The sequence below is a fragment of the Balaenoptera borealis genome (genome assembly GCF_965194805.1).
Source record: "Balaenoptera borealis genome assembly, chromosome: 17".
NCBI classification, from domain to species: Eukaryota; Metazoa; Chordata; class Mammalia; order Artiodactyla; family Balaenopteridae; genus Balaenoptera; species Balaenoptera borealis.
Window position 1 is genome coordinate 13920588 of NC_138876.1, and position 25924 is coordinate 13946511.

Below are 25924 nucleotides of genomic sequence, written 5' to 3' on the forward strand. Positions count from 1 at the left end.
TATTAACTGCAGGCACGATGCCGTACAGCAGATCTCCAGGACTTACTCAGGCTGCATAACCAAAACTTTATGCCCTTTGAATAGCAGCTCCCCACTTCCTCCCTCTCCCAGCCCCAGGCAACCACCATTCTACTCTCTGCTTCTATGAGTTTGACTATTCTAAATTTCTCATATAAATGGAATCATACAATATGTGTCCTTCTGTGACTGGCTTATCTCATTTAGAATAATGTCCTCCAGGTTCATCCATTTTGTTGCGCTCACTTTTTAGGTAAGTTTTTCTCCAAACTTACCTATTTTCAATGCCTATGCCACATGATCCCCACCCCTACATTTTTCTATTTGTGTGCCTTTCGTGAAGCTTTTCCAGATTTTTCCAACTGAGGCGACCTATCCCTTCATCATATAACATTTAGTCTTATAGTATCTGCAGCCATTTACTGAAACCTGACACTCCATGTGACATTTCTTGTAGGTTTTGCTTGTACTGCAATTTAACAGTCTGTGTGTTTCTGCCTAATGTTTTCAATTCAGTTAAATCTGTGCCCTATACAACATCTATATCCCTCATCGTATGTAGCAGAGTGTCTTACAGTAATTATGCAGTAAATATTATTTAACCCATTGGATGGTTGTAAACTCCTTAAGAAAACATTTCATTTACCTTAGTAACCCCAAGCGCTAGGAAGTATCTGACATAGTAAATGCTCAAAAAATGTTGAGCTTTGTGTGGGGATAAACAGAGAGAAAGGAGAATGCAATGATTTGGCTGAGAACACGTTGTTGCATGCAGAGGTCAATACTTAGCTCTCTTCTTATTTGACCTGTCAGCAGCATTTGACCCAGCTGGTGACTCCTTCCTACTGGAAACACTTCCCTCACTAGACTTCTAGGACATTTCCTCTCTTGGTTCTCCTTCTATGTCACTGACTGTTTCTTCTCAGTCTATTTTGCTATCTCTCTATCTTCTCCCAGCCTCTTCACCTTGGAGTGCCTCAGGAATCAGTCCCTGGTCCCCTTCTTTTTTGTTCTCTTCTTTTCTAATACTCACACCCTAGGTGACCCCATTAGTTCATGGCTTTAAAAAAATAACTAGGTGCTGATAATTCCCATATATACATACATCTCCAATCCTGACACCTTCATTAACTCAAACCTATAGTGTTCAATGCCTACTTGATATTTCCCCTGGGATGTCCAATAAATGTTTCAAATTTAATATATCCCAAGATGAACTCTGAATCTTCCTCCTTAAGCCTGATCCTCCAGCAACATTCCTCATCTCAGCTAAGAGTGAAAACATCATTCTTCCTGAATCCCAGGCACTTCTGACTATCTCATTCTCTCACATCTCCATCCATCAGGAAACACCTTTGTGCTCTGTCTCCAAAATATGTACAGATGCCAACTTCTCACCTCCCACCCCTCTGCCAACCTGATCTGAGCCATCGTCTTTGTTCCTCTGGATGGTTAAAACAGTACCTGCAATTGCTTGCCCACATAGCAGCCAGAGAGATCCTTTGAGAATTTAAGTCAGATCACATCACTTCTCTTTCACAACCCTGCAACAGCCCTCCATTTCACTTAGAGTAAAACCCAAAGTCTTTACGAGGAAATATACAATTGGACTTCCCATGTTCCTCTCTGACCTCATCTCCTACTATTATTTCCTTCCTGCTCACTCCCCTCTAGCTGCAATGCCCTCCTTCCTGTTTATTTCAGTTCTCTATTGCTCCATAACAAAATCCGCAAATTAAGTTTTGTTGCCATCCCTGTGGCTCTGTAGGTTGACTTCAGCTGGCGTTCTTGCTTAAGGCTTCTCGTATGGTGGCAGTCCAGGGTCAGCTGGGTCTGGAGTCATCTGAAGGTTTAATGACCAGGGCATCCAAGATACCTCACTCCTGTGTTTGACAGTTGATGCTGGGCTTGTGGACCAGCGCACCCCAATGTGGTCTGTCTGTGTGCCTCGGACTTCTTACAGCCTGACAGCCAGGGGACTGTCAGTGATCTGAGAGTCAGCATCACGAGAGCAAGTGTTAAAGAGGCAGGAAGTAGAAATCTCCAGGCCAGCTAAGAGCCACACCTGCAACTGGCACAGTGACACTTAAACCATACTCTATTGGTTTAAGCAGTCACAGAGCCTGGCAGGATTTAAGGACCTAGAGAAATAAACTCCACCTGTTCATGGGAATGGGGCAAAGTCTCATTGCAAAGGAGCATGTGGGATGGGAGATAATGGGGCAATCTTTGGAAAATATACTCTGTGGAGCTATTTTTCAAACACATCAGCTATACTCTCACCTCAGTGCTTTGCACTAGCCTGTCCTTCTGCCACGAATGCTTTTCTCCCAGTATCAGCATGTTTTGCCCCCTCATTGCTTTCAAGTCCTTGCTTTCTCACTTACTTCAACTCTGCTGATATGTCACCTTCTCCATGAGCCCATCTGTGGCCACCCTATTTAACATTATACATAAACACTCTCCCTTATGGCCAGGTGCTCACAATGGCCCATGACATAACCATTGAACTTCAGGCTCCTCTGGTCCCCACAAGTGCCTGAACTGTGGCTTGCCCTCAATTTTCAGCAAGCACTAAACCACTAAGGTGCAGAATATCCCCTTCTTCACAAAACATTCTGAGAATCTGCTAACCACACAGAAAAACATTTCCCCATTAAAACACCCCAGTGATGCCACCTGTTCACCCCACCCTGTTCACCCACTTGCCCTACTACCCCACAGACTTCTGCCAGCTCCTCCCCACTCTCCAAGAAATAAAAGCCTTTTTTGGTTTAATTTTGTGATATTTGCCGACTTCTGGGATCAAAATATTCTCCCTATTAGAATAATCATTTTAAATAAAGTCTCTGTTTATCTAAATCCGTATTTATTTTGATTTGACATTCAGCACTCTTAATCCTTTTTACCCTACACCATTTTTTTCATATCACTTATTACCTTCAAACATACTGCATATTTTATCAATTTAGTATGTTTCTTGTCTCTCTCCCTTTATTAGAATATAAACTGCATGACAGGAGGATGTTTTTCTATTTTGTCTACTAAATTCCCATCACCCAGTACACACATTGTAGATGCTCAAAAATCATTTGTCAATTTAATGCATAAACCCTCTCCTGTGGTGTAATGAAAGCAAGTCCATCCAGCACATAGAGATAGAGAATAAAGAGATATTGGCTACTGATCTGGGATCTCATTCTCCATGGCAGGTAATTGAGTCTTTGACACGTTCCTTGAGCCAGTTTCTCCTTTCAATCATGTGGTTCCTATAAAACTCTAATTAGTGTTCTGTCATATTATCCTTAGTCCTTCCTAACTCCTTTCCCTCTCTGCTCTTGAACTTAGCTCAGAGACTGGAACCTGGTTACTTGTGAACAGTTTCCCCTGATGCTGCTAGACCACTGGATTTTCAATCATTTTCTCTTGGCATGCTCTTGTTAACTTGTGTTGAGTTTATATCCTATCTAACCCCAGCCATTAGTCTAGACCTTCCCTGTAGTCTGTTACATGTTCTCAGATGCTATATTGTCATATGGCCTGGACCATCTTCCCTCCTCTCCAGCTGATCTGTCCACCCAAGCTTGCCCTGCCTCAATGGGCAAGGTACACTACTGTTTGTGACACCTCCTAATCTTCCACATCCTACTTTAGCAAACTAAGTCCCTTATAGACACATCCTGAGGCAGAAGGAAAAGAAACTAATCTCTTCTTCATGATCATGCACTGGTAATATTTATGGAGTGAATTTTTGTCAGAAAATCTAAGGGCACAGTGATTTTGTTGTCCAAGTTATTCCTCCTTTCCTAGGATCTAGGCAGAGAGAGAAAGAGAGGGGGGAGGTCAAAAGTCTTAGGATCATAATGACTTTCAGTTTGTGACCATATAATTTACCTTGTTATTACCCACTGTTGCTCTTCTAAACAAAAATATCAGAGTCCTATTCAAATGAATGGGATACCAATGCCTCAGAGTTTCCCTCAAGCATCGCTAGTAAAGGGGCAATCTTCAAATTTATTCAAACTGCGTATATCTCTTGAGTTTGCAAAACTGAGCTGGAAATCCGTTAAAGAAAATTTATGGGATTTTGGCCCAGGAGGGAAAGCACGAAAGCTAGGATATTCCAAACTGTGAGGAAAATCTTCCCTCACGTTGAAAAATAAAATTTTGTTTTCAACTCTTCTTTTAAATGTAGGAAATATCTCACACTATCTTTTATATCTTCCCTGTCTTGTTTTCCAATTTTATATCTTCAGATGAGGCAGAGGGTGAAAGAAGAGGCCCTAGAATCCAAGTCGATAGCCTTGGGTTCTACCTTCTTCTGATCAACATCTGAGTCTCATCTATGAGATGTAAATAATAATTTATTTACATGCCCCATGGGTAATAATGTGAATTAAACAAGGAGGGCAAATTGAAAATATTTTTACTAATAGACATATGACCAATTGCAAATTGGCATGTAAAAAAATGGTATAAATGGAAATATATTTGTATTGGATAATTAAAATTTGTAAATACCATTCCCCCCCAAATAATATATAAAGTAAATATATTTGCAAAATGAGTCTAAAATTTAAATAGAATAATAAATGTATGAGAATAGCTGAGATCTGATGAGGGGGGATAAAGGAAGAATAAGAATTGGTTTATCCTATCTAATATAAAACGTATGATTAAGCTAAAACAGACTTCTCAACTGGGGGTAGTTTTTTCCCCCACAGGATATTTGATAATGACTTTGAGACATTTTTGCTTGTTACTACTGAGCTGGGTTGAGGATGGGGGACGTGCTGCTGATCTCAGTAGGTAAAGGCCAAGGATGCAGCTGAACATCCTGCAGTGCACAAGACTTCCCTGGACAACAAAGAATTATCCAGCCCAATATGCCAATAGTGCTGAGGTTAAGAAACTGAACTCAAAGTATTAAAACTGTGGTGCAGGTATGGGGACCAATAGACAAATACTGGTGCAGACTGGAAAGTCCAAGTTCAGTCTCAAGTATACACAAAGGTGTTACATCTGATAAAGATGTCCCACCAGTTCGGGAAAGTACTCAGCAAATGTTAGTGGATCAACTGACTAATGGATTGCAAGGAATAGAATTACAACCTTATTTCACTCAAAAAGATTCAACATTTTTTATCCAAGTAGCTAAAGAAAAGAATAAAGTGAATAGTAATTTAACCTTGGGATGGAGAAGCTATTTCTAGAAATAGCATTTAAGATGCAGTGTGTTGCAGTTCCTGAGCCACATCCCTGTGAAGAGGGAAGTGGGAGGGTAAACATTTCTATCGCCCAGCAAACAAAGTAAGTTTCAGCTCTGGGGAGGCTAGCTTATGGCTGCAGATAAGCAAGAGGCCTGATTAAATAGGGCTTTGTAAAAGGAGCTTAAGTTTCGTTTCTCAGTCTATGCTTTCAAACAAGAATAGAGAGTGTTCCCAAAGAGATATGGATGCTGAGGCATTAAGTCCTAGCTCCGGTGATTAGCCTCTGTCTAGAGAACACAAACGTCCAGAAGTGCACGCGTTTCTTCCCCTACTCATGACTGCAGAACTACATTTTAGTCTTTGCACCTGATTTATTGTTATAAATGTATTATTATGCCCCTTGAAAACCAAATGGATTGGGTCACCTTGATTGATGAAAGCAAAATCAACTGCTTCAGTGTCATTTTCCAAGAAAAGGGGGGTTATATTATATATGAGAAAGTAAAAGGATGCAATTAGAAGGTGATCCCTCCAGCTAAAAACAGGGAGAGCTTTTCTTTAATATGGCTGCAAGTCTTCCTTTTTGTTTGACGTTTCTTCCTTAAATTCCCCATGTATCATCTCTGTGGGCAAACCTGGAGGAAAGAAGCTCAGGTCTGACCTCAGAGCTATAACATACAGAACTATATTTGCAACTATTTAGTTCCAAGGGGCCGTGTACAATTCAATCATAGTTTTGGTTGCGTTTGGAGATGCTCTTCCTAGTCTGCTGTTCCTCATTCACTTATGACTTGTGCGTAGAGATCCATATTGGCCTGTGACATTTTTCGGAAATAGAATATGGAGCCGGTCCCATTGCTAGCTGCATCACAAGTGAGAAGGCAATAACAGAAGTGGAGGATTTGGGCTTAAGAAAGCAGATGAGTTTCTCTATTGAGAAAATGAGAGCCAAGCACAGGGATGGTGGGTTATATATTAAATGAAGAGGTAGAATATCAAATTAGACAGCACAGCTTGTTGTATGAATATTTCAAAGAACATTTCTAAACCTGCAAAGAATATTTCTAAATCTTTACATATAAGTACAATCATGGGTTTAAGCATCAAGATATTTTAGGACTACAGTAAGTATACAGAGGTTGGACAAACTTTCCTTGACAATACTGTCTTTCTGTAAAAAGATTTCTCAGCCTGCTCCAATCCTCAGTTCCTTCTCTGAGTTATCCACATTACCTGCTCAATCATTTGTTTTTTAAGAAATTTCCTTTATTTTTGCCATTTTAAAAGAAATTTGAATTGTCATATAACTGTGCCTGGGCTTTCCATGTTTGTTTTGAGCAACTTGAGGGCAGGGATTTTGCTTATTTTGTACCCTCCAGAGTATAAAGCATAATTAGTTCTGCCCAAATAGTGGCATTTATGATTTTAAATTATAACTGATTAATGAATCCATACAAGTGAGTGGAAGACAGAATAATATCTCATCTACCCAGAATTCACTGCTCCAGTAGTCTTATCTTTTTGAAACATATGAAAGAACCATTAGAAAAAGAAAAGCTTTCGGGCTTCCCTGGTGGTGCAGTGGTTGAGAATCTGCCTGCTAATGCAGGGGACACGGGTTCGAGCCCTGGTCTGGGAAGATCCCACATGCCGCGGAGCAATTAGGCCCGTGAGCCACAACTACTGAGCCTGCGCGTCTGGAGCTTGTACACCGCAACAAGAGAGGCGGCGACAGTGAGAGGCCCGCGCACTGTGATGAAGAGTGGCCCCCGCTTGCCGCAACTAGAGAAAGCCCTCGCACAGAAACGAAGACCCAACACAGCCAAAAATAAGTACTAAAAAAAAAAAAAAAATTTAAAAAGAAAAAGAAAAGCTTTCAAACATCCAAAAACGATATTATGAAGTTCATTTGTACCATCTTAAATGAGCATGAAATAACGAAAGGGAAAAACCTGAGATGGTTACAGCTAGGAATTATTTTAACAGTGTGACACAGGAATTAGTATAGGGTAAATAACTTTTGACCCAGTGAAGCAGACTTTTTTCAGATAGCATGAAACCTGGATTTTTTTTTCTTTTCATCAAAGGCAAACAGCCTAAACCCCTCTCCTTGCTGCAGAGAGAAGACACTATTCCCAGATAACAAGGAGCTTTTCCAATATAATTTTGCAGAATGTACTCTGGATCGGGGGGAACCCTCAATTTTCAGCATTTTCATAGTTGTGTGCAGTAGGCAGTAGGAAAAAGAATGGCTAAAAGAAATGCAATAAATGAAGCCTCTGCTCATAATGGGTATAGGAGGAATTATGGACAAAGAGTTTGAAAATTCTCTGGAGTTAGATCTTCAGCACAGAGATAAGGTAATGACTTTTATGAAACAAAAATATCTGACGTATCTGTCATAGACAAGTATGAAACACAGAAGTGATTCAGCAAAATCAGAATCAGAATCAGACATGCATCAGTAAGAACATCCAGGCGAGAGCAAGAGAGCAATACTGCCCTTAATATATTACTGAAGGGTTCACCATCACCTAAGTGAAGAGGTATGGGAGGTATCAACCAGTTATGTTATACCTACATCAGGATATCATTGGTACTCTGAGATGGCATATCATTGTGCTTAAGTAAACCAATTAGCAAGCCATTCATAGCTGATCTTATATATTAAATTAGTCATTCTCAACTGGTTCTTTGCGTTATCTTTTAAAAGGATCAAGTAAAAAGCACCGCTCAGGTATTGCCGGAAAGAGGTTTTCTACAGCAATTCAGATCCAGTTTAGTTGCTCAGAGTGACGGAAGCTCACACATTGAGATAGAAATGACTCAATAATTTTTCCCTCTGAAGGTTATAAACGGAATGAAATTGCTATTAGAAATGCAAAGGAAAATCAAGTTAGAACCCCTGATAAAAATAAAATAAGTCAATTCTGTTACATTTTTAAACATGCATTTTAAAACCTAAATTTCCAAAACCCCTTTCTGACGTTAATATTGGTAACTAAATAGGGTTAAATTAAAAAGCAATGTTTGGGTTTGACCATCACAGAGTACGGGTCCTAGACTGCTCCCTGTCCCCCCTCCTGTAAACAACCATAAGACTGGACGAGATACATGAAGCATCTTCGGAGGAGAACTGGGAGAGCTGCGGGCTGTGGAGGGACAGGGCCAGTGTGGAACTGTAATGCCAGCCAAAAAGAAAACACATGTGGTGAGCTCAGTGCTTTCCCAGCCTTCTGCCTTGAGGAACGTTCAGGGCTGCCACATGTCACCGGAAATAAAGCCCATGGAGAGAACAGCAGTCTTGCTGGGCTGAGGAGGCAGAGATTAGTGCTGAAGGCTGTTAAAGCCACTGAAATTTGCAGGGCAGTATACCAAAGAGAAGGCCCTGTGCAGACGGAGTCCCCAGAAAGCCACAGGGGAAATCTCCATGGATCCCTCCCCAGGGCTGGACTGCACACATGTAAAGTGAGTCTCTTCCAGAGCTGAAAGGAAATACCACAGGGCTTACAGACTGTTTGTGAGTACAGAGGAGGCAAATTAGAATTCAATAACTGTTGGTGGGAATGCAAATTGATGCAGCCACTATGGAGAACAGTATGGAGGTTCCTTAAAAAACTAAAAATAGAACTACCATACGACCCAGCAATCCCACTACTGGGCATATACCCTGAGAAAACCATAATTCAAAAAGAGTCATGTACTACAATGTTCACTGCAGCTCTATTTATAGTAGCCAGGACATGGAAGCAACCTAAGTGTCCATTGACAGATGAATGGATAAAGAAGATGTGGCACATACATACAATGGAATATTACTCAGCCATAAAAAGAAAGGAAACTGAGTTATTTGTAGTGAGGTGGATGGACCCAGAGTCTGTCATACAGAGTGAAGTAAGTCAGAAAGAGAAAAACAAATAACGTATGCTAACACATATATATGGAATCTAAAAAAAAAAAAAAAAATGGCACTGATGAACCTAGTGGCAGGACAGAAATAAAGATGTAGACATAGAGAATGGACTTGAGGACACGAGTCAGGGGGAGGGGAAAGCTGGGGCGAAGTGAGTAACATTGACATATATACATTACACTACACTAACTATGTAAAATAGTTAGCTAGTGGGCAGCAGCCGCATAGCACAGGGAGATCAGCTTGGTGCTTTGTGACCACCTAGAGGGGTGGGTTAGGGAGGGTGGGAGGGAGATGCAAGAGGGAGGGGATAAGGGGATATATATATACTTACAGCTGATTCACTTTGTTATACAGCAGAAACTAACACAGCATTGTGAAGCAATTATACTCCAATAAAGATCTGTTAAAAAAAAAAAGAATTCAATCATTAAAAATAAAATAAAAGTATGCAAATATTTGGAAATTAAACAACACACTTCTAAATACCACATGGGTCACAGAAGAAATCACAAAGGACATTTAAATATTTCAAACAGTCAAAATGAAACGGCAACATATCATAATGATAAAAAGGCATAAAGAAAGGTAAAGAAAAGGTAAAATTTTAGGAAGTGGCTAAAGCAGTGGTAGAGGAAAATTTGCAAATTTAAATACTTATATGTAGACCAAAAAAAAAAAAAAGCTAAGAATCATAAATGACCATCTGTCCGCAAATGATGAAAAATGAGATACCAGAAATAATCACTAAAACTTTGTAGCTTCTACTTGAGTATCCTTCCCACATTATTTTTTGAAAGCAGGTCCTCTGATTGTTTTGGTTTTCTTTTGTAGAATTTATTTCTATTTTTAAATGTTCAAGAGACTTTAAAAAGACCCAAAGGCCCAAATATGTCCAGGTTTAATATAATATCAAACCAAGGTGGTATCTGTTGGTTCCTCCATTGCTAAAACCTCGATTTGATCCTGGTTAATTATACACCTTAATAATTCTTCTCACTGGATAGTGGTGATGTCCTCTGATTCCTGGCATCTTCCATAAATGGCAAAACAAAAACAACAACAACAACAACTAAGAATCAATGCTTTGTGTTTCCATTATAAAAGGTTAGAAAAAGAAGAGCACAGTAAACCCAAAGTAAATAGAAGGAAGGAACTAATAAATATGAAAACCTAAATCAATAAAATAGTACACAAACTTCACAGAAAGTAAGAAAGGCAAAAATTTGATCTTTGAAAAGATCACCAAATATGTCCAGAGTGCATATAATGTGCCACTTCTTATGCTATCTCTTACTCAGATTAAAACAAGGCAGTCCACTCTGCCCCTACCCTCAAGTTCATCATATTTGAAGTTTCACAGATGTTTTTCACAGGATGGTTCAACTGTAAAACTAGCTGAAAGTTTATCTAGTCCAGCAGTGCCTAGACCATAATAGGAGCTCGACCAATATTTGTTGAATAAATGATTGAATTATTATTTCCTTTAACAGATGAGGAGGTCCAGAGAGAGGAAGGGACTTCCCTCAAGGTCACCAGAGTCTTAAGTGGTGGATCCTGGGTTCACAACTTACTCTCTAGACTCTGGGTTTTGTCCTCTACACCAGACAATATTTTCTGCCTTAACCAGATCAGACTTTAGTTTCAAACCTCTATGCCTCTAGAGACCCTTAATAGCTAGTTCTGTTTTGGTTTTTTGAATTTTATTTTATTTTTTTATACAGCAGGTTCTTATTTTATTTTATTTTTATTTATACAGCAGGTTTTTATACAGCAGGTTCTTTTTTTATACAGCAGGTTCTTTTACTTTATTATTTTTTTATACAGCAGGTTCTTTTATTTTATACAGCAGGTTCTTTTATACAGCAGGTTCTTTTTATACAGCAGGTTCTTTGTAATTTTATACAAATTAGTGTATATATGTCAATCCCAATCTCCCAATTCATCCCACCCCCCCACTTTCACTAGTTCTGTTTTTAAATTGCCCTGGCAGCCCATCTTACAGTGACATTTCATTAACATTCTTTTTTTTTTTTTAATATCAGCTTGCTAGCCAGGGAGTCCATTGAGAGATGAGAAAGGGGAGAATTAATGGGCCCAAAAACTAACATTGGAACTTCCAACTCCAGGCAGCACAGGTGGAGCTGAACTGTGTTTACCCACTCCAGCAGCCACCCTTCTCAAGCTCTCTCCCCTCCCTAGCACTGCTCCTTCTAGTAGATTGAACCTGTTGAACCAAATTTTCCTGAGACAGAGATCAGGTATAATTGAGACTTCCCACCAGTGGAGAAATTTCAATGGAAATAACCATGAAATTGAAATTGAATTTGAAATTGAAATTTGAGTTTTGAAATTAAAGGAAATTTCCTTTTCAATGGAAATCACAGAAAAAAAAAAATTGAAACAGGAGGGAAGGGGGCAGGGCACAACCTTTGAAAGAATGACATAGCCCAAGGACATGACATAAACTGATTAGAACCAAATGGGTCCAAGATGGCTGACAAGTCAACTTCCACTAGACCTTGAGCCTCAGTGTACGCTCACTGTAACATCAGCAAGCTAAATGACACACCCACAGGCGCCATGACAGTTCCAAGACTGACCATAAGGATGAAAAAAGTGGGTGGTGGCCCAATTCCTGGAAATCCCTGCCCCTTCCTGAAACAGCTGGAATACTCCTCCCACTCATTAGCCTATGAAATTACCCACCCCTATAAAAACTGGCAACCCCATACCCTGGTGCCTTTCTCACCTTCTGAGATGGCCCGCACTCTGTGGAGTGTGTTTCTGTCTAAATAAATCCACTTCTTACCTATCACTTTGTCTCTCACTGAATTCTTTCTGCAATGAGACTTCAAGAACCTGAGCTTCATTAAGTCCTGAAACCAGGTGTGTGATCTCAGTTGGAAGACTGTGGGTTTTGGCCAGGTTAGAGTCCCGGCTGCGTGGGTTCAAGTCCCAATCTGGGTTTTGGCCGGGTTCGAGTCCTGGCACGGGGTGTCAAGTCCCAATCTGAGGTGCACGGTTTCAATATTATCATAATCCAAGTAGGATCAGCAAATGGTCAGATTATAGCAACTCAGGTCAGAGGGAGGCAGGAAGAAGCCAGAACTATGAGAGAAATGGTAGGAGACTTAGGAAGGAAGTGGTTTTAGGGGCTGGCACATGAAAAGGCATAACGTGATTTACCTCGTAAACAAATATATAAAATAATAGTCAGTACTTATATAGCATGAACTATAAGTCAGGAACTGTTCTAAGCACTTTGTAAAATAAATGTTGAATTATTTAATCTTCACGACAACCCTCCCATATAAGTACTGTTATTATCCCCATTTACAGATGGTAAAACTGAGTCAAAAAACTCATTTAAATTCACAGAGCTAATAAATGGTGCAGTCAGGCTTTAGATGCAGGCAGTCTGGTTCCAAAGTCCATGCTTAACACTGCCCCCCCCCCACACACACACAAAAAGAATCGCTCTGGACGTATGTATGGACATGAGCTCCTGATTAGGTAGGCAGACCAGCTCCTGAATTCTCTTCCAGAGGTTGAAACCCTGCAAAATAATGACAAACACTCATTGAAACTCAAGCTTTGCTAACAGTTAAGTGTATAGATACCAATTATATCCATTCCTTCCTTCCTCCATTTAGTCGTTACTGATCATTTGACCAATTAAGGAATGTGTAGATATGAACTAAGTTAGTGATCGGAAGGAATAGAAGACTGTTTTGGGGGAGTGCATCACAAATATTTATTTAGCATCTACTACATGCTAGTTTCACAAATTGGAGACTGAATAGGATTTAGAGAGGGATTTAGAGAATATTTACATAGTAGGTATCTGTGATTAGAAGGTATCTAAGTTCTGTGCCAGTCATGCTATGTTGTCCCCCCTCTCATGGAGCTTAAATCTAAAAGGAGAGACAAATATATATATTTTTTAACATCTTTATTGGAGTATAATTGCTTTACAATGGTGTGTTAGTTTCTGCTTTATAACAAAGTGAATCAGCTATACATATACATATATCCCCATATCTCCTCCCTCTTGCGAGGAGAGACAAATATTAATCAACTGATCCATTAGACAAGGTACAGCTGCAGAGTGAGGCATTCTGAAGGAAAGGAAGGCAAGTATTAGTGATTCACGCAGGAAGCTGAGCTGGCCCTGGGGTAGCCTGCCTCGAGAAGGAAAGGCTTGGGCTGAGAGCCCCCAAGGATGAAATAGCTTTCGTTGATGACACAAGAGTGATACAGACAGAGTTCTAGTCAGAAGAAGCAGCACTTGCAGAGACAAGAGGGAGCAGGCTCCGAAGCTGCAGGGTGTGTCCGCCCCACGGCGAGGCGCAGGGTGGAGGTGACTCGAGTTTGTAGCAGGAAGCAGAGGCGGGCCACGCAACATCTGAGAGCGCCAGGGTCTTCGTGCAGAGGCCCTGGGAAGCCACAGGAGGACGTTCACACAGCAGTGGCATGAAACAAGCAACACCCAATGCACCCAGGGAGTGACAAATAATGAAACGCAGATCCTTCTTCCTCCCGACCTCCAACCTCACTGCATGCACACCAGCATATGAAATTCAGCCAGTAGAGGTCCTCGCCAAGCCCCCCAGATCAGGAACCTCTCTGCTGGCAGAGGCTTAGACATCTAGTTACCCCACCTACTAGGTAAGCACTAACTTGCCCTCTCTGAGGCCCAAGCAACCTCTAACCCATATGAAACTAGATATCAGGACTCAGCCTAGGCTTAATAGCTGGGTAATCTCCAGCAAGTTAAGTCATCTCCATGAGTCTCTGTTTCTTCAACTGCACAAAAGGGGATTGTAGTGTCAATTGATTAAGATAATGTAGATAATCTTTCCAGCACCACCCAGTCTTTGGTATGTGCCCAATAAGTGACAGTTTTATCTGAACGCATTCATTTTGAGTGATATCATTCTCCCATTTGATCCTCACAATGTGGAATGATTATTATTCCCCCCACTCCATTTTGCAGGTGATAAAACAACCAAAACCCAGACTAGTTCAGTAGCCTGCCTGTTGCCAACAAGCGATGGAAACATGCCTCACGCCCACTTCATTCTGCTTGCAAACCAAGTGACTCTGCTCTCACATTTAGTTAGGAGGAGCCCTGAGAATCGTCTGTGCCTGTTGCAGACACACAAATCCTGAGGACACCCAAGCAGGTAAGAGCAAATAGTAAAACACACACACACACACACACACACACACACACACACACACACACACACACACACAGGAGATGGTTAGCGTGCAGCCCTGCCTCTTCCAGCAGGCAGGGTCAGTGAGGGAGACGGGGTGACGCCTGGACCAGCCCTGCCACGGAGAGAAGCCTCGTGGGGGCTACGGTGCCTGCATGAGCTCATGTGTCATGAAGCTGGCATCCTGTAAGTGCGTGTGCCGACGATTATGCCGATCAACCCTGCAGGGGCCAACTCTGCAGAGACGAGACACGGCCACCTGCACGTTTGTACAGCTTCTTAGGTTGTAGGACATTTCAAGGCTGGGAAAGTATGTTATTGCTTTCCTAAAGCCTCTCTCTCTTTCCCTTCCTTTTGCAGCACACATCGGCTGTTTCTCAAGCAATTTCAATTCAAAGTAATCAGTTTGCCATTGTGGCCTAATTTGGGGTAGCCCAACCTGACCCCCAAAACATCCATCCATCCATCCAACCACTATGTACTGTGTGCTTTCTATGTGCCATGAAACCTTCTAAGCACTTTCAATATTTACTTTCACTTTCATCTTCACACCAACAATATGAAGCTTAGGTGCTGACACTTGTCTGAGATGACCCAGATGGGAAAAGGTAGAGTGAGAAATATAATCCAGGTGTCTCTAAAGCCCGTGCTTTCATCACCATCATATTACACTGTCATCCCAGCTGGTACACAGCTAAAAGTCAGACTATGAGAAGTGATAGACAGTAATACAGATACAGGAGAGAAGATGCATTTAGACAGGTGAGGCTGCAAGGCTTCTGGAGAAAACACAAGTTAGCCTTTGGAGTGCCCAGACTCACTGCCAGATCGAAAGCTCCACAATTTTGTTTGCGAGAGAGAATGGAAGGGGCCCAGGCTCCAGGGTCGGCAGACTTGGGTTTAAGTCTTGTCTTCATCTATTACTAGCTGTGTGACGTTGGACACCTTACTTAACCTCTCTGAACCTTCATTTTGTCAGTGTGAGAGACCTCATTGACTTGTTGTAAAGCTTAAAGAAACCATGAAACTCATCTAGTCCAGTACATAATAACATAGTAGACGTTTAACAAATGATGCTTGGTTTGAGCCAACTCAAAATCTCTCGGTTATAGTAAGAAAATGGAGAAAGTTTCATTAATCAGCTTCTCTAGTGTATGCCTTAGAGAAGGCTGAGCCAAAGAAGGACTTTGCTCTCGTCCTTGTATCTCATATTACACTATTGGTCACAAAACCTATGCACTTGCACATGCACACATGTAAATACACACATACACACACAGGCCCACACACGTGCACAGACACTCAGGCACGAGAGCCACAGACCCACAGAGCAGAAGCGCTCAGAGTGCTTAGGTGCTATAATAAGCTTCCACATGGAGTTCGGTGCCATAGTGTTCTTAATTAAAATCTCTAAAAAACTCTCAGTGTTTACAATCTCACCACCCAAAGCCATATTTACGTTGTTAATTATTTAAGTTGCGGTGAATAAGAAACAATGCCCAGGCTTCCCATAAAATTTCCAAAAATTAAACCAGGGAAATGGGCAACAAATGTCATTTGAAATGGTCCTGCTGCCAGTCAATTGCACGACAACTGTAAAATAATAGGGCATGAGGTGCTTCAACAATGCCTAATTAGTAACAATATGAACATTTTCTTGGGAAAAATGGCAATTACACGGTACAAACGCTTAGCAGTCATCATCAAAGGCCTTTTACCAATATTAGCTAATTCATCTTCCCCACAATACCCCAGGAGGAGGCTGCACAAGTCCTCACTGAGAGAGAGAGAGAAAGAAAGGCCAAGTAATGAAATGGCAAATCCTCTTCCTGCTTAGCATCTTTGAACTACAATTTGAAGATCTCAACATAGAAGCATCCAGGAGGGATACCCAGGAAAGGGGAGAAGGATTTTTTTCTTAATAAGTGACTTGCCCAGGTGATGTATAAGTTAGTGTGGTGAATTCTTGGCTTCCTCCTGATCTGCCATGTCTCACATCCCAGCTGCTCCTGAGACCTTCCCACCCTGAAATGCTGTCTCGGGCAGACGTACACTCTTGTACGTGTCAGCCCTGTCCCTTTTTCTATGCAAGAAGGCTTTTGATCACAAACATACTAAACCATTGGGGGAGGAGGGAGAAATATGCCTCTTTCCCTAAAGCCACACATATTTTATTAGAACATGGTTCACAGCTTTTGGTTTCAACCCAACTATAAGGTCTAGAATTATTTCTGGAATGACTGCTTTTGATTCGGTGAAAAAATCAAAAGATTTTACGAAATCAAAGAAAAATACGAAAATCAAATTTTCGTAAAATCAAATTTTACGAAATCAAAAGAAAATATGAAAAAAGGAGTGAATTATATCTTGTATGTACTAATTTAATCTCCATTAAAAATTTTTGAATAACAATAAGACAGTGGAGACGAAGAAAGGGGAGAATAAAGAGGAACAGAAAGAGGAAGAATAAAAGGGAAAAGAAGGAAGACGAGAGGATGAGGAATGGGGAGGAGAAGCAACAGCAGAGTGAGTCAGGCGTGAAATGCAGTGCTTTGTGGATGTTAGCTTTTAACCAACGCTATGAGGTTGGGATAATAATCATCCCCATTTTAGAGATGATGAAACTAAGGCGTGGAAAGGTTAAGTGTCTTCCAAGATCCCATAGCTAGTAAAATGGTGATCCAGGTCCTGAAATCATCTCTACTTGATCCTAAATTCTTAGTTTTTTCCATAACCACTGCCTTTATGATGAGTTTCTTTGCCACCTTCTAAGCTGCCTCTAAACCCTAGTTTAGTTTGAGGTCTAGTTCCAGGTCAAACCAAATACAATTTTCTTAGAGCAACACATACACTTCATGGAAGAGGATTCATTATTTGTCTCTTCAGTATCACAAAAGAGGAAATAAGACCACACAATATTGAGAGGATAAGCTTTAGGGTTTGATAAACTTAGATCCAAAAATTCTAGATCCTGTGCCTTATCTATAAAGTGAGCACAATAATAATACCTACATTATGAGGCTGCTTTGAGGATTAAGTGAGCAGATACTTAGTGCCTCACATGTAGAAAGCATTCAATAATTGTTAGCTATGTTTTAAACACATACTGCCATATTAATGATTGATAATGATCACTCCTTCACTGGAGGTAGCGTGCTCTGTTGAACCATGCTGGCTTGGAAGTCATACAACCTAAATTTCAATCCTGCATCATCTAATTACTCTCTATGAACCATTGGGGAGCTACTTAGCCTCTTTGTGCCTCAGTTTCCTCATTAGTAAAAACAGTGTGATCAGTGTGATGATTGCATCTTCATGATTTTTTAAAAAATTTTCAGCCTTTTTTTTTTTTGGCCACACCTTGCAGCTTGCGGGATCTTAGTTTCCTGACCAGGGATGGAACCCAGGACCTCAGCAGTGAAAGCACAGAGTCTTAACCACTGGACCACCAGGGAATTCCCTGCATGATTTTTTCAATAGATGTGTTTGTAGGGTTTGAATGAGACAATGCATGTAGGCATTAAGCCTGGCACCTGGGCAATAACAAGCGCTTGAGAAATATTAGCCAGTGATATTCATGCCAAGTAGGCATACTTAGTACACAAAAGAAATTCAGTCCATGTTCAAACCCTAAAATCAACAAAGTTAATTTGCTATTTGCTCAACAAACATTTATTGTAAATCTACTCTATAGAAGGCAGTGTCTTCTGTGCTACAGGTTCAGACATAAACAAAACACTGCTCCCAGCGGAAGTAATAGTATAGACAAACACTTTGGGTATCAACAGTGGAATAAGGATCCTTAGATATGTGTGGACTGGGAGACTCTTTTTTTTCAGGCCATGTTGAATGAATGAACAAAGTATGTTGCAGTTCTTGAAGTCTCAGGAAAACACATTTTATCCAACTTCCTACCCAATGTAAGAGTTCATTTAATCTAAATTCTTACCTCAGTAGTAAACAAATTTTGATGAACCCTCTTCCATGAAGTGATAAGCTGTTTTTAAATATTTCTACAAACAGGAAGCTTTGCGAAGCAGCTGCTTCCACTGTCCAATAGCTTTTAAGTTCTTCCACCAAGTGATTATACGGAAACCTGGTCCCCTTGAAATGTCCACCTTTGGTCATTGTCTTTTTCTGGAGCTGGGCAGAGTCAGTGTAACCCCTTTCCAACCAATAGGCCTTTCCCACACTTCCGCTCCCACTTCTGAGTCTCTGTTTCCTTAAGTGAAACTTGCAGACGCACTGTGATGAAAACCCAAGAGATATGAGCATCTCAGTGGGGAGCTTCCAGATGGCAGGAGCCATGACTAGGTCTGTGCCCTGGTACTCAGCACCCCACAGCTTAGTCTCAGCATTTTCTCTCCCCGAAGGTCCGTGTCAGTCCTGTCTGTACTTGTGAACTGGGACAACCCTACCAGAGTCCTCTCCCTTTAATCCTTCCTGGTGGCATAACTCGTGCTCATATACTCATTTAACAGTGACTTGTTGAGTTTCCTCTATGCCTAGAAGTGTGGGTAATGGATTACCTGTCCACTTCACATTCACGGCTAATTTTTGATATCAGTGAACTATTTTCCCCCACCTGAGAGAGCAAAGTTCAGTGACGTAGACAATATAATGAGCATAATTAGGACATGAGGATTAACCTTCAGGTGGCTATCCAGAACTGTTAACATTCCCAGAAAAGTTCATTAAAACCAACTTCTTACCCAGCTGAGAAATCCCTACTTCCACATTCCTAACACAACATCTCTGAAAAGAAGGGTTTTATGAAGCAACTGCTTCTACTGCTTAATAATTTTAATGTTCTTCCATAACAGGGTGATTTGAAATTTGCCCCTTTGTCCCTTCCACCCCTGGTCACTGTCCTTCTCTCTCGAGCTAGAGAGACTGAACACAGCCCCACTTGTGCAAATAGATGTCTGCATGTTTGAAGATTTCTCATGCTTCCATTTGCATTTCTGGGTCTTTGCTTCTTCAGCCTAAAACTTTACAGCCCATCAACTGTTCCTCTCTAAAATGATGTTCAGATTCCTCATCACATGAATGTCTTAATGTACTCATTTTTTTAGTGTTTCTCTTAGGCTTTGGCATCTAAATCTCAACAATGCGAACAGTGCCAAGCCTTTAAAGAAAGGATAGCTAATTCCACAATCTCACAGTGGAATTTTCAGTAGCAAAGTCTTCTGTGCAATGAAAAGGCCATGGGTCCTCTGGGAATCCACTTAGTGGATTCTTTGCTCTTACAGAAAAATGAAACAATGACCCTGGGAATATCTTGCTATGTTTATTGACCCTGAAGGATGCTAGTATCATTTTGATTCTGCAGATGAAGAGGATATTCACCCACACCTCATTCCCTTAAGAGTCAACTCCCCAAATGAGCCATAAGGCTAATTCCTAAAACATGTTCTTCAACCACTACCTTATGTGCCAGTCCCAATCCGGATGGCATTTGGCTTAACACTTTATTAGCTAACAGAGTGGAGATCTCTGAAAATGAGACTTCTCTGGCTTCTCCTTTATATACATTTGGACTAATTTCCAGTAACCGAATTAAACCTTTCTGTGATTGACAGAAGCTTGTGACAAGCAGATCTGCTGATGGAACTAAATATTTTCAGTTTTCCCTTCAAGACAATAGACATCCAGAACAATTTTAGAGATCAGAAATTTGGTGAAAGTAGGAGATCATTTATAAAAAGGATATGAGCATGAAGACAGCATCAGATGAGGCCCCTGACTGGGCAGAGGAAGAAGCCCAGAAAATAAATGGACAGAAATGGTCCTCTATTTACTCTGCAGGAAATAAAATTCCCCAGACAAATGCACAAATACATCCTTGGACAAATACCTTTACTCTTGCAGTGAAAATCAACACTCTTTGCTGAGCCCCACAAAATAGCATGGAATGATGCAGTGAGCACTGACCTCGGAATCCATAGACGTGGGTTTCAGGACTTATTCTGCTTCTTATTGGCAAAGCATGTCAGTCTCCTCTTTTTTTCTTTTTTTTAAACTGAATACTTTTAAATATATATTTATTTATTTATTTATTTATTTATTTTTGGTTGTGTTGGGTCTTCGTCTCTGTGCGAGGGCTCTCTCCAGTTGCGGCAAGCGGGGGCCACCCTTCATCGCGGTGCGCGGGCCTCTCACTACCGTGGCCTCTCTTGTTGCGGAGCACAGGCTCCAGACGCACAGGCTCAGCAGTTGTGGCTCACGGGCCCAGTCGCTCCGCGGCATGTGGGATCCTCCTAGACCAGGACTCGAACCCGTGTCCCCTGCATCGGCAGGCAGACTCTTAACCACTGCGCCACCAGGGAAGCCCTCAATCTCCTCTTTGAACTTCAGATAATGTTAGCTAGTTGCTTTCCAGTCTCAAGAATTATTGAATGAGCTTCAAGTTATACGGGTGGATGAAAAGGCTTTGTGTTACTGTGAAATGTTATAGAAAGGTGAGACATTAATAACACCAAATTCTGCCTCATATAATTATTTGTACACACTTCCCACTTGAATGCAAATGCTGAACAGCAGGAATTGCTGTCATCTCAGCCTCCTTTGTATCCAGCATAGTATCTGTCGTAGTAGGAACTTGCTAAATGTTTGCTGAATTGAATTCCATGGAATTGAATTACTAACTTGCATGGTCTTTGAGGGCAATTGTAGAATCTCACTTTACATCATCACCATCACCTTGCTGAAAACTGACGTGAAAAAGTATGCAATAAATGGTGAGTGAATGAATGAATAAATTGAGAGGACTTGAAAAGATGGTTTCCAAATCTGAGTGCACTTTACAACTACCTGGGGTGCTTTTAAAAATCAGTCTCTGGGACGCTGCCCCACAGATTGATTTAAAAGTTCCCCAGGATATTCTAATGTACAGTCAAGGTTGAGAAATAATGACTTTAAACAATAGGAAAATATAAGGAAGACATCACCTTCCCTTTTTTAACTACCTTAGGATTTAGATTCTTAAGTGGAATAAAGCATTCTGAAAGCCTATGGCACTCTAAAATGGAAAAGTGGTGTCATTACTGCTTTTTAGAAAATACTGTCAAGAAGTGGTTTTCTAGACTTTTGCCTGATGGACCTCTTTCTTGGCAGCTACACCTTGGCAGACATTGACCTCGCTATGGCTGAGCTGTGAATGCAAGATCAGCCACCAAAGCAATTGCTCTGGACTTCTGCTTGGCCCTAATGTTCTGGGAGGCTGCCACCTTGTGGTCAGTCTACAGTGACCATTATAGCAGCTTCCTGAAAGCTGGCACAACTCAGACTTCTGTAAGGTTTTCTCTTTCTCAGATTACATGCAAAATCCTAGTGGTATATATATTCTGATATTTCTAGAAAATTAAATAAAGAGGAGAGGGTTCTGGATGCTCCATGATGAAGAGAATGCTGTAGATATTAACAACAGGCATGATAAGAGGTTATATGAGCAGGTAATTTGTCTATCACTGTTGAATAGCAGGCGACAGAGGTCAAGAGAGGACAACGTACTCAATAAGAAACTAGGATTCATTTCCAGGGGGAAAGTATCGGCTCTGTCAAACCCATTATAAACCTTTATTTCCATGAGGAAAAAAAGTAGGACAGTAATATGGCCATAATTCCCATTTCACAGGTAAAGAGACTGAGGCTCCAGGAGTTAACTGTCTTTGTCAAAGTTGCATGGCCAACTACTAGATAAATTTAAACTGGAAACCAACTTGTTAAGCCAATATCTTCTGAGAATGAGATTTCTTTTTATCCTAAAAAGAAAAGTTCAGGGGAAACATTTAAATTTCAAGATTGGACTAAAGTGTGTGTTTGTGGGAAACAAAACACACATACCCACACATTTTTTAAAACCTCATAAAGAGGACTAGTTGGATGATGGAAACTTCTACTTCATGAAAAATTATGCTTTGTAATACTATTAAGGAAATGCATTTTCTTCAAAGACACAAACTAATTCAGACAAACATCTATATTTTTTCAAGTCCTGTCAGACCTGCTGTAATGAATAGATATGACTCCCTGGTAAAGGCACCTGGAATCTAAATATGAAATATGAATTATATTCTGCACACCAGCCTGATTTTTCAAGCAGATTAAATGTATGAGAAGTGGAAAAGCTGTCCCTGTGGACATACAGACCTGGGTTTGTGTGTCAACTCTTCCACTGTGAACTGCAAAATCTTGCAGAATTTTCTTTAACGCCCTAAGCTTCAGTTTCCTCATCTATGAGTAAGAATGAGAATGACAACTTACTAATAATTCTTATTGCTGCTAAAGAATGTACCCAGACAGAGGTCCTAAAATGGGAAGCACCAAAATATTAAATGAATAAATGAAGAAGAGTTTCCCTTATCCTATGATTTTTGTAGAATGTTTGGCTAATTGATCACATTGCTAATGAGTGGGGTACAAATTACTTCGGTGCTGCACCACTCTAGATGTCCAGGATTTTATAAGGGTTCAAAAAACAAACCAGTCACATCATTAGAATAAAATAGAAAAGGATATTTTAGGCAGCTAAGAGGAGTTGGGAACTTTGCTAAATGGGTCAGTGCAGTCTTCATAGTGGGTTAAATTTCACATTTGGACCCAGTTTTAGGAAATAATTTATTGGAATAACAGCTTTAGAAAGCAGCCCTGTACTCAGCTACCAAGAAGGCTCTGTTTTTTGATTTCTGCCTGACTGGGTCATGAGTCAGCTAAGAAACTGGGCATCAGTAACCACAGGTCATGCACTCAGAAATCACTGTTGATTTCAGAAGCTGAGAAACAAAGACCTCCCAAAACATCTCCAGGCCAGACACTAGACACGAGATATTGAAGAGGAAAATTTCTATTGAAACTAAGAAACCTTCCTAAGGGCTACCTATGAAATGCTTTGTCTGTCTTCCGTCTTTGAATATAAATGCTTGTATTAATCTTGTTACTTTTTTTCCCTCCAGTATCTAGTAGAAGGAAGGAAGTACCTGAGTAGTATCTATATTTACACAACACATGGGGATGGGAGGACTAGAGATAGATGAGCAAAGTCTTTAAAAATGAAATCATTACTGTTTTAAGAATGGAGTCTAGACTTAATGACTTAGAATAGTGAAAGCTATTGGTATTCAATTCATTATCAGGTAATTTTAAAGGGAATAAGGCATTGCTACAGCATATCAGGAAATGTCAATGTCAGCAACGCAAAAGATGCTCAACTATGCCTTCTGTTCTAAACTGGCAGAGTAGATACTTACCTATAAGAGGTAGTTTGAGGAGCACAGGATAACCACAAACCTCCTTAACTGCAAAGGATTTCCCTACCAGAATTCTACAAAGCCTGACATTCTTATATTTTTCCACTTTAAACGTTGTCCCCAAAAGGACTCTATCAAAAAGCAAATATGTTTCCTTGGGAGAAACCCTATTTGGCCTGGGTTACTTTATCATGTATAGAGAAAAAAAAACAAAACCCAAAAAACTTGAAGTAGAAGAAATTGAGGAAAGTGGGAAGGGAGGAAAGAGAAGGAGGAGAGGCAAAGAGGCAGGCTACCAATATCTATTCATCCAACCTCTAGAACAGTCTGTCCAGTATGGTAGCCTCTACTCACATGTGGCCATTTCAATTTAAAGTTTACATTAACTAAATTAAGCAAAATAAAATATTCAGCTATTCCATCATGTTAGTCCTATTACAAGTGCTCAATAGCCCCATAAGTTTAGTCGCTACCATATTGGTCAGTGTAGACAGAGAACATTTTCATCATTGCAGAAATTTCTGTTGGACAGCACTGCCCTAGTGAGTGACTCTTACAGAAGACCTTATCACCTGCTTCAGAAGTGACAGGCTTAAAAAACAAAAAAAGCTGAGCACATTGTGCTAGAGAGAGGGCTATATATCTTGCAGTCCTTCTTGGCTTTGACATATAAAGAACCAAGAAGCAGATATTTTGTTGCAGACTAAACCTATATGGGGAAAGGACAGGATGGGTCACAGAGAAAAACATTCAGACATGACAAGTCCAAGGCCTCTTCCTTAGCAACCCTGAATGAGAACAGTTCACCCGTGGGCACTAAATGGAGACTGATATTGAAACACGCTTTGTTCTGTAGAGCTAATTGACTCTAACCATGTGTTATACACTATGTGAAGTTCTCATGGCAGAGTGAGATCAGCCTCTCACAAATTTCCTTTGTCATCTCCATAATTTCCAGGTTGTAGAACCCTCCATATATTCTATAGCTGGGGCAGCTGCTACCTGACCACAAGAATTACATAAAAATCAAGATTATGGAGGCTAGAGTTTTTTTTGTAAAAAAGGTAAGTAATCTGAATTTGAACCCTGATCTATATGACTCAGAAATCCAAACTTTTAAATCATACCATGCTGCCTCTATGAGAAGAAAAAAATATCATGAAAGGGTTGTTTTAGCCAGAAATAAGTGCAGGAAAGACCACAATAACAGGACCCTCTGTATTGCTTTGGCGATGTTGGGGAACTCATGGCTTGATCATAGTTCCAGTAGGCTCAGCACATTTATGGTTTCTGTGAATTTCAGTATCCTCTTCTGTAAAGGAGAGGTTGGACCAAGTGATCTTGGACTCCTTTCAATTCTACATAATTGTTGAATACTCAAGATTTCTATAAAGTATTCATTGTAAAGCCTCTCCAGGTGAGGATTACTTTATTATCTAGTAAAAATGGTTTTATGAGCATATATTATTTTAGTGCTAAGGAAGGACATCAGTGCACATTAGCCAGCCAAAAAATTGATAGTTAACCAATTTACTCAGTAGCCCATTTCTCCAGTACATGTGGAGCCTTAAAAGGATTTTTTTAATTAAAAAGAAATTATTTTGAGAAATAGAATTATTTAAAATTTTGCATATAGTTGTCGTCTTCATGTGCATGTGTGTTGATTTCTACCCCTCCCATTCCCCCAAGCTAAACATGTTTATGCTTGAAGCTGCTTTGTGAATCCCAAGAAAGCATTTGAAGAAAATTAAAAATCTCTGCCAAACACTATAACCATCACCGAGCTTGGTCATAAACTTTAATTGGAGAACTGATATTAAGTATGTATCTTTATTACATTTTGAAAGCATGAGTAATATATGTAATCGTCCAAGGACTGAGCTATGAACATTGCTTTATTATTCAAACATAAATGAAAGTGTGCTATATTATCAATTAGTGTCCAGCTTCTTTGGAAGAGCGAGAATAAAACCTGTTAGACCTCAGCTGGTGATTTACGTTCTCAAACATCTTTATTCACAAGCCTAAAAAGCAGGCTGGTAACAGTTGCCAAAGCAGTTGCCAAGACAACTTATCTCTGGATTTAGTATTACTGCATCACGAAAGACGCCTACGGGGAATTTAATTAACGCCTTATCCTCCCTTGGCCAAAAAAAGATGGATTTTCCTTTAACTCAAAGTCCCTAAAGAATGAGATTCAATAGAGTCAGGGTAGACACAGACATACAAGATAGACACACACATTCACAGATGCTGGGATTTAATTATAATATAATGAGGCTAGTTTTCAGGCAGGGTTTACATAGGGTC

The 25924-nt window shown here is 40.4% G+C and overlaps 1 protein-coding gene across 4 annotated transcripts in view; it reads left to right on the forward strand.

Moving 5' to 3' along the window:
• LRATD2 (LRAT domain containing 2) overlaps positions 1 to 25924 on the forward strand; it is a 590601-nt gene that overhangs the window by 493393 nt on the left and 71284 nt on the right. For all 4 annotated transcript variants that reach the window (XR_014236256.1, XR_014236257.1, XR_014236258.1 and 1 more), the window contains 2 exons: positions 14141 to 14330; positions 24573 to 24678. The gene's annotated coding sequence lies outside the window, so the exon portion shown is untranslated. The remainder of the gene's footprint in view (positions 1 to 14140; positions 14331 to 24572; positions 24679 to 25924) is intronic.